This window comes from Micropterus salmoides, unplaced genomic scaffold, assembly GCF_014851395.1.
Source record: "Micropterus salmoides isolate LMB-PRFRI ecotype aquatic unplaced genomic scaffold, ASM1485139v1 Ms_hic_scaffold_20, whole genome shotgun sequence".
Lineage (NCBI taxonomy): Eukaryota > Metazoa > Chordata > Actinopteri > Centrarchiformes > Centrarchidae > Micropterus > Micropterus salmoides.
In genome coordinates this window covers 32311770-32325283 of record NW_024041151.1, presented here as the reverse complement: position 1 = coordinate 32325283, position 13514 = coordinate 32311770, and the positions used below count along the sequence as shown (strand labels likewise).

At 40.4% G+C, this 13514-nt stretch overlaps 1 protein-coding gene across 2 annotated transcripts in view; it reads right to left on the bottom strand.

The window, feature by feature from the left end:
- The window catches only part of macir (macrophage immunometabolism regulator), a 42345-nt gene extending 29893 nt beyond the window's left edge, over nt 1-12452 (bottom strand). For both annotated transcript variants that reach the window (XM_038733537.1, XM_038733538.1), the window contains exon 1: nt 12325-12452. The gene's annotated coding sequence lies outside the window, so the exon portion shown is untranslated. The remainder of the gene's footprint in view (nt 1-12324) is intronic.
- Between the last annotated feature and the right edge of the window lie 1062 nt (nt 12453-13514).

Here is a 13514-nt window from a genome sequence, read left to right as displayed (position 1 = left end):
GCATCAAAAGAACTTTTCTACCTCTCATAATTAGCTTTGGTGTTATACCCTGCTTTGTGAAATAATCAAGCATAATGTAGTTGTCAAACCCTAATGTGTTGTGGGCGATGAATGTGTAGTTTTAATATTTTGGCTGTCTGTATTTTCTCACAAAGAGGTCAACACAGTCCACTCCTGAGGCTCACCAGCGATCGCCCTCAAAATCAATAGCACATATAAACATGGCCTTGTGTTTACCGTCAATCGTTCAAGTTTCAAAATCATAAAACACATATTTAGTCTGGTGCTTTGAGGGTTTTTCGGGCTATATAAAACATTGATGCCTTCAGGATGTTAAAACCTGGATGACCTATTTTCTCATGTTAAACTCAGATAAAATTGAAGTTATTGTTCTGGGGCCTAAGCACCTCCGTGACGCATTATCTAAAGATATAGTTTTCCTGGATGGCATCGCCCTGGCCTCCAGCACCACTGTGAGGAATCTTGAAGTTATCTTTGATCAGGACATGTCGTTTAAGTCTCACATTAAGCAAATTTCAAGGACCGCCTTTTTTCACCTACGTAATATTGCGAAAATCAGGAACATCCTGTCTAAAAATGATGCAGAAAAACTAGTCCATGCATTTGTTACTTCTAGGCTGGATTACTGCAATTCCTTATTATCAGGCTGCTCGAAAAAGTCCATTAAGACTCTTCAGCTGATCCAGAATGCTGCAGCACGTGTTCTGACAGGAACCAGGAAAAGAGATCACATTTTTCCTGTTTTAGCTTCTTTGCATTGGCTTCCAGTAAAATCCAGAATAGAATTTAAAATCATTCTTCTTACCTACAAAGCTCTTAATGGTCAGGCACCATCTTATCTTAAAGAGCTCATAGTACCTTACTACCCCACCAGAGCACTGCGCTCCCAGAATGCAGGGTTACTTGTGGTTCCTAGAGTCTCCAAAAGTAGACTAGGAGCCAGAGCGTTCAGCTATCAAGCTCCTCTCCTGTGGAACCAGGTTCCAGTTTGGGTTCAGGAGGCAGACACCATCTCCACATTTAAGAGTAGGCTTAAGACTTTCCTCTTTGATAATGCTTATAGTTAGGGCTGGCTCAGGTGAGTCCTGAACCATCCCTTAGTTATGCTGCTATAGGCCTAGACTGCCGGGGGATTTCCCATGATGCACTGAGCTCCTCTCTCCTCTACTTTCTCTCCCTCTGTATGCAACCTCATCCCATTATTGCATGTTACTAACACAACCTCTCCCCTTTCTGGTAGTCTCGTGCTTTCTCGTCTCTCTCCTCTCTCCTATCACTTCCTGCAGGTTTTCTGGCTCTGGAGCTGTGGAGTCTGGATCTGTGGTTGCGGGTCACCTGCTGCCCCCGTGTTCCTGCTCGACACCCTCTGCTGCAACGACTATTGTTGCTAGTCTTATTGTTACTATAATCATTAACATTACGATTGTTACCATTAACACTATTATAAATATCTGTACCATTTTTCATTTAGTCTATAGCAATCTCTCTCCTCTCTCTCTCTCTCTCTCTCCCTCCATTATCAGGCACGTAGTTCAGAGCTGTTTGAAAGAAACTTTTATATTAAAATAAAATCAGATAAACCGGCCAACAGGTGTAATACACAATTATAACTAATTTGAGGGGTTTAATTTACCAGCAACAAGCGACTTCTTGGTTAGGATCTGAAGTGAAACAGCAGCAACAGCAAAAATGCATCAGAGGTTCCAACTAAAAAGTGAATCCTTGCAGGAATGTCTTTAACCCCGTCTTATACCCCCAAAACACGTCCTATTTTCACATATATGTCTTATTTATGACCTTTTATTACCTCAAACCCTTCCCCATTCGCATCAAGACATCTCTGAAGTGGAAAAGGGAGTCCTTAGAATTAGTATGATAGACTATATATAAATTGTGTTCCAATTATACATAGAACCTTGTGTCATAACTCGTTGAATTAGAATTTATCTATCAACATTTATAAGAAATAGATCTAATCTGTTCAATCTCATAGTATCCCTTTTTATATAAACGTTGTGAAAAAGATACACATGATCCGCAGACTAGTCGAGGCATGTCACCGAAGGGGGCCTTGTCATCGGGACCCGTCCCAGACAAATTTTTAGATAAGGATAGATTTAAATGATCACCATTTGTCTCCAGAAGCCATACTATATGTGTTATAATCTATATTATAATAATAATAATAGTTCTCATTTGCTGACATGAAGATTGACCTTAAAATAAATAAACTCATTGTATATTAATCTTAAACGGCCCACAACTGCGACGATACACAGATAATTGTCTGTAACATGTGTACAATCGGCATCAGGACACGCAACGTGCTACAGCAGATGTGTAGGACTAGATTTAAAAAAAAACATTTTGCGTAATCTGATGTTACACTAGATCACCATATATCTGACTTTTGACAGAAGAAGGTAGCGATCTCATATGTAGTCTATGCATTACACCTATAGGATGTCTTTCCAGGGTCGTGGCGATTGATTCATGCAACATCTGAAACCAGACTTAGCACCATGTAGACTTGAGACCATAGTAACTACCCTACATTGATCAGACAGATGTCTTTTACATCAAGGTTTACTATTTCATCTTAAGCCGACAGAAGTCTGCTTTTGACAGGTTGATGGGATCATTTCTCCCTCCCTCCATGAGAAAGTTCGCAGAATCATGCACAGTAAGTTCACAACGGCTCACAAGGCTAAAAGCAGATCTACCCATAATAATATTTATATCGATGACTATCACCTATCTTCGAGAGCCATCTGTTTTGTGTTCTCGCGCTTAAATCCCAAATCACCATATGCTCTTCGTAATACATAGTTTCTGATAACCACACCACCTCACATAGACCAAAGTACCCTATATTATGATGATAAGATAAAACATCAGAGCTCCACATTCACAGTTTTATCCCGCAATACCAGTCAGGTTGACATTATGGTTTATGCAAAGATAAGCTAAATGATAGTGAGAACACATACGCATATGCTCGGTCATATCAAACCGACAAATGTATAGCTGTGATACCATACTAATCTTGCATCCCTCAAACCTAAAAAGCAGATCTATCCCCATAATCATATTCATGTCGATGACATGACCTCTCTGTGAGAATCATCTGCTTTGTGTTCTCACGCTTAAATGCATCTCTATCACTAACTCTACCCTCTGCTCTTCGTAATATGTAGTTCCTGATAACCACACTGCGTCACATAGACCAACGAACCCAATATTTCGATGATAAAGATAAAACATCAGCGCTACACTACATAGTTTTTATACCGCAATAACAGTCAGGCTAACATTGTCTGTGCATAGATACACACACGCATTTCGCACAGTCGTGTCAAAAAGACAGATGTCTAGCTGTGAAACCATCCTATTCTCATAACCCCACCTGCTGTCACACAGACAATACGATCCGCAGTTTTAGCCTACACTACAGGCATTCGCATAACAGATCGCATCCTACCTCCTACTGCCATACAGGCGGAGTTTAAAATAAGAACGAAAAATAACACTAGTCTATTTCATTGTTGTTTACAACAAATCACGGGCTATTTCTTTTAACTCATCGCCATCGTTGTTAAGAGCGTGGACTGTTTGTGTAACCTAAATACATGTTTAAACACAGGAGGAAATGCATTTGATTTACTCTCATTTCAGACAGGGGAATCCATGGGATCATCTGCCTAATGCATGTGTGGGACCCCCTTCGATCAGTGACGTCACTACTCAGGAGGAATGCGGAAGTATCTGAAGTATCTTGTTTACTAGCTAATAATCAAGATGTTGCCAGCAAAACAAAAGAGTGAGTGAGTATGTTTCTCATGGCTTCCAGTGGAATTTGAGGACCTTAGCCTATCAGTGTTAAAGGCCGTCCCTCAGACATCCCGTGACAACGGGAGCTTTGATAAAATTTACTGAAAAACCTTCTATTTGTATGAAATACTGAAGATGTTTTGTAATTTACGTTTTCTTAAATGTTTCTGGTTAGAATATAATGTTTTGTCTGTAATTGTCATTCCTATGACAGTTCACTACTGAAACCATGATTGAAGGGGCTGTTTAATTTGATGGGACTGGTGACCGGACAATGCATTGCCAAGTTACTGTTAAAACTGCCATGGCTGATCAGTCGGTCTGATAAAGTGCAATTGCTACATTATTAGCGATTACGTGCTGTGGACAAGATCTTGTAAATTCATATTGGGTTAGAGATGTTATGTCGGCTCAGACTAGTTGGTACAGTAATAGTCTGCTATTGCGGGCGCTGTTAAAAGAAAAAAACCCAGAAAACAGCGCTAGTCACGTCAAACTCTCTGAAACTTTGAGCAACTAATAATGCTTACGGTGTTTCATTGAACTAGACATGTGATTGCGCCGCTGTGGCCCCAAGGTGGGCGATGTTAAAAGATAAACCCCAGAAAATACTTCAATTCTTACACAAATAACAACTCACCACCATGAAAGCAAGACTCTCTGCACTATCTGCTTTCAAGTCTATAAGGCGAAAGGATTATAATATACTATACTTTAATTAATTAATTTGTATATAGATAATATCATGAATTTCGCAAGAGCGCACAAAGCTGCCCTTTATTTACTACTCCACTGTATAGCATAATTCCAATGGTAATAATAAACACCATAATATTAACATAAATGTACAAGATATGGCTGCAGCTTTTCTGTACAGGTAACTTAAGCTTTTTCAAGGTTTTCCACATCTATGTGTTTTCTGAATAATATATACACACAAATACCAATTTGTTTACTCATAAAAGAAGGAGCTGCCCTAATAAATAGTGGACTTAAAACAGCTCAATCCTGAGAGTTTTTCCCTTGTGAAAGCATGAATGTTGTTAACACATTTTTGTAACTGTTTAACAATAATTCATGGAGGTAGGAACTGCTCAGGCAGGTTTGTGCACTCAAGTGTTACCACATTTGTGAGCTTACAGAGGACGACATGACAGGATGCCAATAACAATGGTGAACAACTGGGTTTGGTGAAAGGTCAAAGTTTAACGAAAAAGCCAAAGTAGTCTGTTTTGCTTTCTAACTTTGTTTTTGTTTGCATTTGTTAGCATACTATTGTAGAATATCAGCCAGAACATTATGTAATATGGGCTCACAGACCTGACGTCCCGAGAAGACATTCTCTGCGTTGACAGCCTGTTTTTTTCAAAAATGTAATTATGTATAACAGGGGATGGACACTATTCTTCTCTGGAGTTGCTCAAGGTGTGAGGCGCCAGGCGGGTGTGGGGATACTCACAAGTCCCCGGCTGAGTGCCGCTACGTTGGAGTTTACTCTGGTGAACGAGAGGGTCGCCTCCCTACGCCTTCGGGTAGTGGGGGGGGAAACTCTGATGTTTGTGCATATGCACCAAACAGCAGTGTAGAGTATTCGGCATTCTTGGAGACCCTGAATGGAGTTCTGTATGGGGCTCCAGCAGGGGACTCCATAGTTCTGCTGGGAGACTTCAAAGCGCATGTGGGCAGTGATGGAGATACCTGGAAAGGCGTGATTGGGAGGAACGGCCCCCCTGATCTGAACCCGAGTGGGTGTTTGTTGTTAGACTTCTGTGCTAGTCATGGATTGTCTATAACGAACACCATGTTTGAGCATAAGGATGCTCATAAGTGTACATGGTACCAGAGCACCCTAGGCCGAAGATTGATGATCGATTCTGTAATCATTTCATCTGATTTGAGGCCGCATGTTTCAGACACTCGGGTGAAGAGAGGAGTGGAGCTGTCAACTGGTGGTGAGTTGGGTCAGGGGGTGGGGGAAGACTCTGGACAGACCTGGTAAACCCAAATGGGTAGTGCGGGTGAACTGGGAATGTCTGGAGGAGGCCCCTGTCCGTGAGATCTTCAACTCAAACCTCCGGCGGAGCTTTTCTGGCATCCCTGTGGAGGTTGGGGACATGGAACATGAATGGGCAATGTTCAAAACCTCTATTGCTGAAGCTGCAGCGGAAAGTTGTGGTTTCAAGGTCTTAGGTGCCTCAACCGACGGGCCCGAAGGGCTGCAGCCTCTGCTGTGGCAGATGCGGGTGTGGGGAGAAGTTTGGAGAAGACATGGAGAAGTACTTTCGATCCCGGATAAGTGGATGAAGATGGATGGAAGGTAATTATGTGTTGGCAAGGGCGTCACTTTGTTGAGTGGTTGGGGCATAAGGGCTCAGATAATGGCTGCGACAATGCACAATATTGGGTTCAAGAGAACATGACGAGAAGTTTAACGCCATTTTGAAGAAATCTTCAATGCTGATATTTTTGATATGACATTTTGTGTGTTAAACACTTAAATTCCTGTATTCTGGAGAATAAAACCTTTCCCAAAACAGTTTCATTTGTAATTTAACATTTCTTGTTGCAAGCTATTTTTCACAACATTTTAACAAGTTATGCTTTCAAAAAATGGTGGGGACATTTCCCCAGTGTCAATGACACCTATGGTTTTTGGACTTACTACAGACCTGCCGAATTTGAGGACACCTTGACAGCTTCCGGTGACGTCATGGTTGGAACAACAGGTTAGAGACGAGGCTCCGTCAGAAAAAAATTTAGAAGACAGTGACAAATGTAGATATATAAAGCTTTCAGGGAGGAAAATAGCCCGGGAACAAGATGATTACCACATCGAAAACGAGAGGACAAGGAAAAACAGGACATTTGAAAGAATCCGACAATAAACCATCGAACACGAACAGCGCTAGCTTAGATGCTACTAGCCGTGAGGAGCAGGTAGCACGTGAGGGCGAAATGTCTTTGATACAAGAAATGAGAAAACTTTGCGAAGAAAACAGCCAGAGACACACACGAACAACAAGGACCCTTGAGCGCTTGGAAAAGACTGTGATAGATATTAAGGAGCAGCTCGGGGACCACCAGCAGAGGATCGGTGAGCTGGAGAGGAAAGTAAGCGATGTGGAAGATGCAGGGGCAGGGCGACACTGGGTGATATGGTACTTGTTTCAACGCGAAAAACAACTCACAGCTGTCTGTGAAGATCTACAAAACAGGCTGAGGAGAAACAACCTTCGAATATTTCACATACCAGAGGACAGTGAACATGGAGATGTGGTTGAGTTTGTGAAAGCCCTGCTTCCCAAAGTACTGACGCTACCACCCAATCTGGACATTAAAATTGAAAGAGCTCACCGCTCACTTCAGTCCAAACCGACAGATCCAGCGGCTCCCCCCAGATCAATCATTGTGAGATTCCTCAACACAGCTGTGAAAGATATTGTTTTGCAGCAAGCATGGAGCCAAGGAAAGGTGATGTTTCAAGACAAGAGGATTTTCTTTGACCAAGATTATTCTCCTGAGCTACAAAAGAAGCGAGCTAAGGTTCACGCAGTTGTCAAGCAGCTAAAGCAGAGGGGCATTCAGGCAAAGTGCATGTATCCAGCACGACTGAAAGTTGAGATTGCCAACGCCGCGGATACTTTGAGAGAGATGGGTGTAGAGGTGCAGTGCGGAGAGAAAGAGCGCATCGAAGAGAAACTAACTGGAGGATGGAACATCAGCGCAAAGAGGAGAAGAACCAACAGGTTGGCGATGGCTGATTTGAAGGCTATGATTCAGGAGGAAGATGAGGATGAGTAGTTGGAGGTATACAGCAATTAAAATTGATTTCGGCTCGATTTCAGATTAGGGCTGCTAAAGGTACACACAATGTTGAGTGCGCATAAACATTGCATAGACTGAGAGCAATAACAAGATAATACAAAATAAAAAAGTAAAGTCACAAAGACGGGCTCTTGATGGCTACATGAGTGGTTCACACTCACTAAGACCTTTCTTACATGTTAGTGTAATACTGGTCATTATTGCACACTGGGTGCTTTTCTCCAGAGGGATTAGGTCACCTCTTTCTGTCCCATTATCACCAGGGGTCAGACATGGCTATAGTTTATTCTCTGTGTCTGACGGGAATTGTGGAAGTTCTGTTTTATGTTCATAATGTTAGTGTTCTGTTTTATCTGAGGCAGGTTGCAAATTTCTTTTTGGTTGACGTGGTACATTTGGAGATAAATTATTTTATCTGTTTTGGTCTAAAAGATGCTTATGAGAGGTTCGGGTGGTGTTACATGAATCAGCATAAATACAATGGTGGCATTACTTAATTTAATTACCTACAACATAAAAGGAATAAACAACCCAGTTAAAAGAAAAATTAAAGCTGCAAGCAGCGTTGGGCGGGCCCTCGCACTTGTAAGCGCGTCCGCGTGTGAGCCGGCCGAGTTGCATATTCTGGAGCTCTGCCAGTGCGGCTGTGAATTTCCTACGCGGTTCCGACGCCGCATGAAGGTGTTATATGTCACTTCCTGTGTCCCCTATGTGGAGCTACATAGCACTTGCCGCTATGAATATAAATCGGTATTGGTGTGTAGATGTCTGCGGGGTGGGAGAGTTATCAAGCACGTAAAGTTTGTTTCAGATGTGAGCATGTACACTGAACAATAATGTACAAAACCATAAAATAAATTCCTTTTATATTTCCCTGCCTTGTTGTTTATGTGTACATACAGAGGAAGAATGTGAGAACAGCGCACATTTCATCGTTACTGTGTGTTAGAGCATGGGAGAACAGTGGATACTTTTAATACAGCCCACACCCCTAATACTGTGTAACTATAACAAGTAGAGAACAGAAGAAAAAGATGTTCTTTCTTTACAACTGTCTGCATAGCTTATTCATATTGTGTAATGAATGAAAATAAATAGGCCTACTAGGCTCCTCTCTACTTTGACATTTAAGATTAGCTTGTTTGATCCACCTTCATACACATGTGACATTACTGTACAACTTGAGAAAGGTGAGTTGTTTTCTGCTCCAGCCTGCCTAAAAGAAAAGCGTTTTTGGGATTAAATGGACTTTATTAGCTGCTGCAGTGCAGGATGAACTCAGAACAGACCCATTTCTCACCTTATTATTCTAAATCATGCAACGAAGAAGAAGAAATGCATAATAAATCCTGGGACAAAATCTGTAGTCAAATACTGTACAGCATGTAGTCTGATGAACAAGACTTGTGTTATAGCTGACTTGGGCAGTGAAATGTTTAATTTTTTAAATTCATGTGGTCATAGTTGTCCACAACTCAAATCAGAATATAAGAAGAAATGTTTTATACCACCTCAAGAAGGCTTCCTATCAGAAAGGTAGGAAGGTATTTCAAATGTACAACTGCAGTACTTAATTCTAAGTAAAGTAATTTCCCTGACATTACTGTGTTACGCATGTAACAGGTTTTATACTTCCTGTGAGTATAATCCAATCAATCTTATTTTCATACTGTATATCCGATGTGTAATTTGATAAATTGTGTTGTATGTCGTGCTCGCATCGCATCTCAGAGAAGACTCTGACTGCAACATGCGTCTTTGTAAAGAGAGAAACGGACAGAAAAAGTCTCTAACTCTGCCTGTCAGCTCGCTCTGCTCCGTTAAAACTGAATTTACCATACAGAATTGAATACGAGTGCACTCCAGATTTAGCTGCAGCCAGCTGACCGTGTGCTTCTCCCTATAGCAGAGAAGATGACCCCTTGAGACACAGCAAATGCATACAGAAATTTAAAAAGGACAGGCAGAAATAAATACCATGGGTGAAAATAAATAAGGTAAATAAATACAAAGGAAGAATAAAACAGACAAAAATATTAAAACACACACATAAATAAATACATTTAAAAAATTAGTAATAAATAAAGTTGAATAAACAAATAAGGTAATTATAACAAAGGTGAATAAGTAAAGGCACTAATTAAAATATATACATTTATGTCTCCTTGTATAATTTAATTACTACCAAAGTTTATTTATTTACTTTATTTTTTTGTGTAAGTAATTGGATGCTTATTTATTTATCGAGCATTTATTTATTTCTGTATTTATTTCTGACTGTGTCAGGATCAGTCCTCCATAGCGGGGTGGGAGAGTTATCAAGCACGTAAAGTTTGGTTCAGATGTGAGCATGTACACTGAAGTTACAACAACTTCCTGTTTTATGGCGAATCATCGACGCCACGGACACGCCCATTGACGAAAACTAGCAAATAGCACAACTTTTCATCGTCAATGCCTTTAGAAGGCACAGCAGAAATTTGACGTCGATCCGACTAAATCCCTAGGAGGAGTTCGTTAAAGTACGTATGTAAGTACGAGTGTGTAAATCATCCAAAAATGGCCGTAAAATTCAAAATGGCCGACTTCCTGTTGACTTTAGGCTATGGGTTCTTGAGGCTTTTTTGTGCGTCTTGATATGATACATGTCCCCAGAAAATTTCGTACATGTAGGTTGAAGGTGAACGAGGGGCTAATCTTTTCCAATTTTCTAGGTGGCGCTAGCGAGTCATTTTGCCACGCCCATGTGCGAAACTTTTTCACCGGTTCTGACATGTTTGCAAATTTTGGTGAGTTTTCGAGTATGTTTAGGCCATGTTATTTGAGCCTACTTTGCAGAAAAAAAAAAAAAAAAAAAAAAAAAAAAACACGGTCGTGCTCGGGCCCTAATAAATCAGAGGCAATGATGATATCAGGAATATGGCCTAAACAACTAAACGAGATGGTGTCATTTCATTGGTCTAAACAAGGATTTAGGTACTTTGGGATTATTATCACACCTGAAACTACAAGACTTTCAGGCGAACTTTAAAAAGCTAATTAATCAGATAAGGAATGACCTGGTTCGTTGGGAAGTTCTGCCTTTATCTCTGGGAAGAGTTGAGACCGTGAGGATGAACCTGCTCCCACATCTCCTATTTTTATTCCAGTCGTTGCCCATAAGAGTCCCAATTTCCACTTTTAATATGTTAAACAAATTAATTTCCCAATTTGTATGGCAACACAAAAGGCCCAGAATTTGACTTAAAACACTTAATTTGGCTAAAAATAAAGGAGGTTTGGCTCTGCCAAATATAAAATTTTATTACTGGGCAACTCAACTAGCAGCAATCGTGTCTTGGATCAGAGGAGATGAGGAGTGGACTCAAATAGAGCAAGGGGAAGTTAAGGGTACACGGTTGTCTGTCCTACCTTTTATAGACCTAAAACATGTCAAGCATGAAAATGAATGGATAAAACATACAATAAAGGTATAGGCAGAAGTAAAGAAAATGCTTAAGGATGTTGGAACAATGTCTCGAGCTATGCCCATAGTGGGTAATGTAGATTTTCCACCTTCAATGAGTGACCATGGTTTTAAGAGATGGGCAGTTAATGGCCTCTTTATTTTCAACCATCTCTTTGAAGAAGCACACTTAGTCTTTCACACAACTTCAGGAACAATTCGATCTTCCCTCAAGTGATTTCTATAGATATTTGCAAATCAGACATTACAAACCATAAGGAAAAAGAAAGAATTGGCAAAATCCCAAACAGTATAGAACAATATTTTATCACAATTTTGGAAAAACGTCTCCCTGTTGGTAAACATGTTTCTCATCTTTATAAAAGACTGTTAGCAGATATGGTTGGAAACACTTACAATATTAAGGAAAAGTGGGAAATGGAAGCCAATACAGTAATAGAGGAGGAGTTATGGTATAAGCTGTTATAGGTGCCACGGGCGCGGGCTCAGGAGGTAGAGCGGGTTGGCCGTTAATCGGAAGGTCGGCAGTTCAATCCCTGGCTCCCCCTGGTTGCGCGTCGAAGTGTCCTTGGGCAAGATACTGAACCCCGATTTGCCCCTGGCGGCTGTTCCGGCAGTGTATGAATGTGTGTGAATGTTAGTTTCCGTTTGAGCACTTAGGCTCAGTGTATGAATGTGTATGACTGGTGAATGCAGATGTAGTGTAAAAGCAAATACGGAGCATTTACAAGGGAATTAACAGTCAACAATGGAAGGAATTTGACTGGAAAATTAAAATGCGTTATTTTCATACTCCTCTGGTCATTTCAAAATTTGTAAGAGATCCCTCTGCAGCTCTATGCTGGAGACAATGCGGTAAAACAGGTGACCATACGCATATATTTTGGGACTGTCCAGTAATGTAATTTATGTACTGGAAAAATATTAAAGAAGAGATAGAGAAAATTGTGAAAAGAAAAGTTCCCTCGAATGTACGTTTTTTCTTACTGCGTGTTATATCAGTTGATGCTTTCAATGCTGACCAAAGATATATTTTACATATATTACTACTAATTGCCAAAAAAACCATCACTGCAAATTGGAGGTCTGTGGAATCACCAAATGTAACTGAATGGAAACAGAGACTGAAACAGACTTATATGATGGAAAAAATGACTGCATCATTACAATTGAAAACTGACCTTTTTGTTACGGTGGGTGGGGTGGAGGCAGGTTGGAGGACCCAAACGCAGGACGCAAGGCAGAGGAGGAACAGTTGAATGGAGTTTAATACAAACTAAAGGCGAGCACACTGAGCAGAGTGGCTGATCAACAGTCCAAAAACAGGTTATCCAAACAGAAATCCAAAATCCAGAGGTACAGGGTGACAAGACAAGCAAGACTGGTTACAGGAAGGCAGAGAGTACACAGACGACAGACGGGGGGGGGTAACATGAACAATGACCGGACAACGACGAGACAGAAACACCAGGTATACACATACACACACACACACACACACACACACACACACACACACACACACACACAGGGACTAACGAGCAGGGCGGGAGCAACACAGGTGACAGACATGAGGCTAACGAGGGAGGCAGAGAGACAGCAGGAAAACAGAGATGCAGGCAGGCAGAGACAACAGGGGGTAACAGAGAGAACACTTAGACAAGCAGACATGGGTGAATAACCAAGAATGCACAAGTACGAGCTAAACAGAACCAGTAAAAGAACAAGGGAATACACAAGACAAAACTGGGAACACAAGTCCAGGAGTAAACACAAAAGATATTAACTAATGTATAGGACTAGGAACTAACTGAACAAGACTACACAGAGAAACACAGAACCTAAAACAGACTTAAACAGGAAAGACATGAACACAAAAACCACACTCCTAACACCTTTTTAATCAGAGGTGGCACATTGTTAAAGAATATTTAAAACTATAGGGTTTTTTTTGTTTTGTTTTTTTGTATATATTACTATGCGGCTGTATATTAATGTATCACGCTTGTCGAGATATGAACATTCATATTAGGTACAGCAATATATATGTATGTATATGTGCGTGTATGTGGGTGTGTATATATGTATATGCGTGTATGTGTGTGTGTATGTATATATATTTATATGTATTATATATATGAACAGAATATTTTTATTTATTATTATTTTTCTCTGTATTATTTTGGTTCATTCATCACCTGTCTCAGATATTGTTCCTTGTGAATGTTCTGCGAAAAGCATAAATAAAAAGTAAAAAAAAAGAAAGAAATGTTCTTACCTTGTAGCCATAGATTGTACATTTATGTTAATTCATAATATTATAGCGTTTATTATTGCAATTCGAAATATAGGTTACTATACAAAGATTTGA